The following is a 7491-nucleotide window of genomic DNA, read 5'->3' on the forward strand; positions in this document are numbered from 1 at the left end:
ATAGTCCTCCCCAACCCCATAGTATAGTCCTCCCCAACGCATAGTAGTCCTCCCAACACATAATATTCCTCCCAAACCCTTAATAGTCCTCCCCAACCCTAAATAGTCCTCCCCAACCCTTAATAATCCTTCCCAACCCATAACAGTCCTCCCAAACCCTTAATAGTCCTCCCCAACCCTTAAAAGTCCTCCCCAACATATAATAGTTCTCCCAAACACTTTATAGTCCTCCCAACCCTTAATAGTACTCCCCAACACATAATAGTCCTCCCCAACCCCATAGTCCTCCCCAACACATAATAGTCCTCCCAACCCCATAGTCCTACATAGTAGTCCTCCCAAACCCAATAGTTCTCCACAATAATAGTCCTCTAGTCCTCCCAAACCCTTAATAGTCCTCCCCAACCCTAAATAGTCCTCCCCAACCCTTAATAGTGCTCCCAGCCCTTAATAGTACTCCCCAAACCTTAATAGTCTTCCCCAACCCTTAATTGTATTCCCCAACCCTTAATAGTCTTCCCCAACCCTTAATAGTCTTCCCCAACCCTTAATAGTCCTTCCCAACCCTTAATAGTCCTCCCCAACCCTTAATAGTCTTCCCCAACCCTTAATAGTACTCCCCAACCCTTAATAGTCCTCCCCAACCCTTAAGTCTTCCCCAACAGTTAATAGTCTTCTCCAACCCTTATAGTCTTCCCCAACCCTTAATAGTCTTCCCCAACTTTTAATAGTCCTCCCCAACTTTTAATAGTACTCCCAAACCCTTAATAGTCTTCCCCAACCCTTAATAGCCTTCCCCAACCTTTAATAGTCTTCCCCAACCCTTAATAGTACTCCCCTACCCTTAATAGTCCTCCTCAACACATAATAGTCCTCTCCAACCCTTAATAGTACTCCCCTACCCTTAATAGTCCTCCTCAACACATAATAGTCCTCTCCAACCCTTAATAGTCCTCCCTAACCCTTGAGAGTACTGGTGATGGTCGTTGTGGTGGTGGTAGAGTGACGGGAGGGTGGTAATAGTAATAATAGTGGCCAGTCGAAGGTTTGCCCTCGCAATGCGTGTGTGGCTCTTCCTATGACGTCGATCACGCCATGGTGTGTAAGGACGGGGGCTTCATATGCATGAGGCATGACGAAGTAAGGGATCTCACAGCAAATATGTTGAAGGAATCTGTCGTGATGTCAGAGTAGAACCGACCCTCCTTCCATTGGACGGTGAGATCTTCCAACATAGGACTTCAAACACATCCAACGAAGGCCGTGTTGACGTCAGTGCTCGAGGATTCTGGACGCGAGGACAGTGAACCTTCTTCAACATCACGATTTTTAACCCCAAGGCCGCATGTCACCGAAACTTAGCTCTCGATGCTGCACACAGGAGGAACGAGAACGACAAGATAAGGGCAAACGGGAGAAAATTCAGAACGTTGATCAAGGCAACTTCACTCCTCTAGTGTTCACAACCTCTGGTGGGATGGGACCAAGTGTAAGATGTTTCTACGTCAGACTCGCGTTAAACTAACTTTAAATGGCGTTAAACTAACTTTAATTGGCGTTAAACATGGTTCAAGTTGCTTTAAAATAACTTTAAATGGCGTTTAACTAACTTTAAATGGCGTTAAACTAACTTTAAAGGGCGTTAAACTAACTTAATTGGCGTTAAACCAACTCTAAATGGCGATAAACTAAGTTGAAATGGCGTTAAACTAACTTTAAATGGTGTTCAACTAACTTTAGATGGTGTTAAACTAACTTTAAATGTCATTAAACTGACTTTAAATGGCATTAAACTAACTTTAAATGGCGTTAAATGCACTTTAAATGACGTTAAATGCACTTTAAATGGCATTATATGTACTTCAAATGGCGTTAAATTAACTGCAAATGGCGTTAAACTAACTTCAAATGGTGATGAACTAACTTCAAATGGCGTTAAACTAACTTCAAATGGCGTTAAACTAACTTCAAATGGCGTTAAACTAACTATAAATGGCGTCAAATGCTCTTCAAATGGCGTTAAACTAACTTTAAATGGCATTAACCTAACTTTAATTGGAATTAACCTAACATTAAATTGCGTTAAACTAACTTCAAATGGCATTACACTAACTTTAAATGGTGTTAAACTAACTTTAAATGGCGATCAACTAACTTTAACTGGCATTAATCTAACTTTGAATGGCGTTAAACTTACTTCAAATGGCGTTAAACTAACTTTTAATGGCGTTAAACTAACTTTAAATGGCATTAAACTAACTTTATTGCCATTAAACTAACTCTAAATGGCGTTAAACTAACTTTAAAAGGCATTAAACTAACTTTAAATGGCTTTAAACTGACTTTAAATGTTGTTAAATGCACTTTAAATGGCTTTAAACTAACTTCAAATGGCATTAAGCTAACTTCATATGGCGTTAAACTAACTTTAAATGGCGTTAAACTAACTTCAAATGGGACAGCAGAGAAAGACGTGAACATTGAGACAAAAAACACTGGCCACCTAGATAGGGTCTTGTGCCAGGTTAAAAAAACATTCTACATGAACCATTGATTGACCCTAAAAAAGTGCTGTTGCCTCCTCTGCATATTAAATTAGGGTTAATGAAACAATTTGTACAGCCCTAGATAAGGAAAGTGATTGTTTCAGGTACATCTGCAAGGAATTTTCATCAGTCACATATGAAAAAATCTAAGCTGGCATTTTCGTGGGCCCTCAAATCCGAAAGTTAATGTTGGACCACCAATTTGAAGAATCGATGAACCAGTGTGAGAAAGAAGCATGGAATAGTTTCAAGAATGTTGTGTATAGTTTTTTAGACAATAGAAAAGATCTAAACTATCAAAACATTGTTGAAGGTATGTTGAATAACTTAAAAAACATGGGTTGCAATATGAATGTAAATGTGTACATTCCCATCTTGAGTATTTTCCTGAAAATTTAGGTAGTTTAGGTAAAGAGCAAGGTGAAAGATTTCACCAGGACATTAAGTAAATGGAAAAGAGGTATCAAGGAAGGTGGAATGTGAACATGATGGCAGACTACTGCTGGATGCCGAAGAAAGATTGTGCCAGTGAAGAGATTGCCAGAAAATCGAGAAAAAACGTTTCACCCATCCAAGAAGCCTAACATTATGTTCATACATATTCATATATTGTATATATGGGAAATCTAAGGATTGGGTAGATAGTGAGTGGGGAGAGGGACAGCAACAGGCTTTCGAGAAACTGAAGGAAAAGACAGGGGTGACGCAATTTTACCAGTGTTATGCCCCGAATTACTCAGAGTTTATATATTAATAGAGACAGACCCCATAAGTTTGAGTAGGCTAGGTACGGTGCTGTGTGTCCCAGCGGAAGGACGGCAGGCTCTACATCCGGTGTACTGGGGAAGTCAGAGACTAAATCAGAACGTAACATGAGACAACTATAGCTCTCGTAAGTTAGAGATGTTAGCACTCAAATGGGCAGTAGTAGCCAAATTCAGGATTATTTGACAGAAACATTTCACGGTCTACACAGATAACAGCCCACTCAGTCACTGAGAGAATGCTAAGCTAGGTACCGTGGAAAGTAGGTGGGATGCGGATCTCGAAACGGTTTGACTACTATAAGTACAAGCTGGGGAAGCAACACAGTGGCGAATTATATCTAGGATCCCGACTGGAACAGGAGGAATAATATAGTGAAGTATATACAGCTATACAGAATCATGGGGAGAATGGGGCGGGAAAGGAGTGAACTATGGACGATAGATGGGCTGCGTAGGGGAGCAGAAGGCATGAACTATGTTACCAAAATGCAGATGGTTGGCAGGAGAGCTGCCGGAGGACGAGGTATAATTAGAGCTCAAAATGATAAGTTGTACCGAAATCTGATCATGTAGAAAGAGGTTGTCTGTAGAAGACCAAAGGAAAAAGAATCTATGGATGGAGGTGCTCCAGTGTACCTCCAAACTTGCAGGAAGCGATGATTAGAGCCTGCCGACAGGTTTGGGCACCAGGGCAGATCCGTACTCTGTTGCTGGTGCAGGAGCAGGTTTCTGTGGGCATGGGGAAAATGGTGCGGGACTACTGTAACCTGCGAAAGTTGTGGCATGGCAAAGATGAAGTGCCAATACCCCAGCTGCATTTAGGGACTGATTAGGCTATAAACCATTGCGAGACACCTTCAAGATTTCACCTTACCGGACAAGTGGCAAGGAATGGAGAATGTTAATGATTGACAAAAACAGTCGTTACTGGGCCTTTCCCACAAGACAAGAAAGCCTCGTGATTGCAAAGATTCTGTTGAATAAAAATCTTCTACCAGCAGTGGGTGCCTGAGATTGCTGACCGATCAGGGCAATTTTGGCAGTGCATTGGTCAAACAAACTTGCGCCACCTTTGGGTAGAAATCAGGACGTCAGCATACCACCTGCGAAATGATATGGTGGAACGGTTCAATAGGGGAGCCTGCAGTCTACATGGCCCACCCTAGAAAGGGAAGGAAAAGAATAAATTGTGCAGAGCATCTGCAGGCAGTGGTGTCTATTACCTTGCGACTCCGCACGTCTGACAAGAGGGTTTCCCATTCCCTTGTTGTTTTATGGGAGAAAGAACCAAACCTGCCACCGTTTGACCTTGGGCCGGAGGTAGACCCCAGAACCACGGTAGATGGTGGGTGATGGTGATCAGAGACAAAGCAACGAAAGTTGCAGAGCGAAATTAATAGATCAGTAATGCGGAGACGCAAGGAAATATCGCTCAGGAGAGGAAAGAGAGGAAAGCTCACGAGTAACTGGGAAATAGGCCAGGAGGTTTTGTTGAGAACAATGCAAAAAATAGGCCGGTGTAAATCCCAAACCATTGGACAACACGAGATGGCACATTGTCGAATCCTAAATCCTAGGCGGGCTTATACTGCGGCTATTAAGCCCAGTGGGGAAGAAGTCCTGGACACGAGGTGGAAAAAACGGAGTAGCAGGCTGCTCACTAACGCATCCGGGAACCTGGTGATGGTGAATCTGAAGATGAAGATGAAGACAAGGGGCCCTTATGGCATGATGACGAAGTAGACAGGCAGCAAGGTGCAGCTAGCAAGCAAAGCAGACTAGGACATGGGTTGTTGGAGGTCGTAATGTAAAACAGAGAGTTGGAGATGGTAAATGCTTTGAGTTGTAGTTGCTGTCATGAGCAGGATTGGGTGTCGGTTGCTTCAGCCAGGACTCCGCTAATATGAACTGGTGCATTGTCTGGCGGGTTTGTCTGCCGGAATAAGGTTCGGAGGCATGGATTGAAGTCGATCGTTGATTGACTGGAAACACAGACGTGAGCGTTCATTTAGGACTAAGTACTATTTTTGACGCTGGTTCACTCTAACCTTGCCTCAAGACCCAGGCAAAAGTTGGATTTGGTGTGTACGGCGGTGTTTTTCTCTAGTTCAAAGGCCAGGCAAAAGGGAGACTGTTGGTTTTGATTGGTTTTAATTTGTTGACAAGTTCTCTTGCGTTCAAGGACTAGGTGGCTGGAGTTGCTGGCTGCGAGTTGGAATCATTTTTAAGATTTGAAAATTGGCTCTAAGTTGATTATATAGCCACCAGAAGACAGTGCTGTATCTTTTTATGAGGTCAGTGTCGGCGGGAGAAAGCGCTAAATTGGAGGACAATGCTGCGTTTAGCATGTTGAGTGTGAGATGCAGTTATTAGTCAAGTCTTGCTAGGGGGTCGTATGCATTTCTCCTTTGAGAACGAATTTTTCTGTCTTTTTTGGAGATTGAATGTAATATTCAGAGATACAAATTGTGATATTTAGAGACAATAAATACAAATAATGGCGATACTGGGTCATTCAAGGTCGACTGAGTGACGGTGGCGCTGCCCACACGTTGTGAGAGCTTCTGGAATTGCGCCCATATAATATTAAGTATACTCTGGCGAATTAATATGGACGTGAATCATGAAATTAAATGACAGTTATTAAATTAAAAGTATTATAGATCGTTTCCTAGTCTAAATATGTTATGTAAGCCCCAATTAAGTTATTAGTTGTGCGGAAAATAGGTCCCTAGCCAGGTGGACGCCTTGAGGGAACACGCCTGGCTGGCTCAGTTGCGAGGCAATGGTCGAGCCAGAGGGACGTTGCTCTGCTTCCAGGAAAACGACCACGTGGTCTGGTCCCCTTTGTGTACAACATCAGTATTAACAAGTAAGTTTTATTCTATCTCAGACAGGGATTAGATAGGGCGGAGGAGAAGTTAACAATAGCTAACTGAGGGTATATTGCAGGGATTCTGTAGGGCCCACTCGGTCGAAGTTGAGCCCATCTTGAGTGGTCTGAGCCCACATGGTCTTGAGCCCCGCGGTTGAGTGAGCAGCGAGGGTTGAGATGGAGCAGGCTGTCTGTGTGGACAACTAACTACGTGGGACCATCGTCCGCCCTGGTTGACGATTGTTAGGGTCGAATCTCCTCACCTCGGTTCACATTACCACATATCTTCAGGCAGTTTAGTGACAGGTTTCAGTGGCTGACTGGCCCCTCTCTTCTGTTTCATGGATGTACTGAGTGTAAACTGGGCTATCTGAGTGAATGAATGGTCACAAACTGAGACCAGGAGTCTAGTGGGTACGTAGAGAAACATTTTCAAGGTTAGAGAAAGGGCATGTTTGTGCCTTAAGAAAATCTGGGTGCATGCTTGAATTTGTGCCTTAAGAAAATAAGTGCATGCGGAACCTATGTGTGAGTTAAGGAGCATGTTTTCACGGAAGCATTAATTGGACTCAACTAACTTCTTAATAGTGATAATATTTTTCAGTGACTGATATTTTCTTACTGTGTGTAATTAATATTTCCTAAAATAATTTTGATAGTATTGTTTTTTTATGTTTATGTGTCACTAGTGTGAAGATAACGAGGAACTGTTTTTCAGATAAGGTTCATCCTCTCTGTTGTAAGTAAACCTGTTGATTTAGTTATTTTAATGCTTTAATATTTCTTTATAATTTCAATATCATGTATAACTTTTGTTCCCAGTGTGATGTCTTAATCAGGTTAAAGGTGTACATCTGTTGGTGTAACATTATTTGGTTGAGTGTTAGCTAAGGCTTATTCATGGTGGAGTTAATAATTTCTTATTTTTCTAAACCATTTTCTCAGTGATTGATATCATTTTGTTGAAAAGCCTTAAGGTCTGCAAGAAACATATTCTTAATACTTTTAATTTATTGTTCTCTAATGAGGCATTTTCTAAGTTTCTAATAATTTCAATATTATGTATAAATTCTAGTCCCCAGAGTAGTGTTTTAAGCCAGGTTAAAGTGCGCATATGTTGGTGTACCATTATTGATTGTGTCTGTATTGTTGTAGGGAATATAAGTGTCTAAATTTTACAGTGCATCTCATTCATCATTCACAGGTGCTATCCTTCCAAGGGTCATGGAGAATTCATTTTGTCAGTAAACTTAAGAGTGTTGTGCTGGTTCGGGTTTCTTCTTAAAGGGGCGCTTCCACTAGG

The sequence above is a fragment of the Homarus americanus genome, unplaced genomic scaffold, assembly GCF_018991925.1.
Source record: "Homarus americanus isolate GMGI-L3 unplaced genomic scaffold, GMGI_Hamer_2.0 scaffold24694, whole genome shotgun sequence".
NCBI classification, from domain to species: Eukaryota; Metazoa; Arthropoda; class Malacostraca; order Decapoda; family Nephropidae; genus Homarus; species Homarus americanus.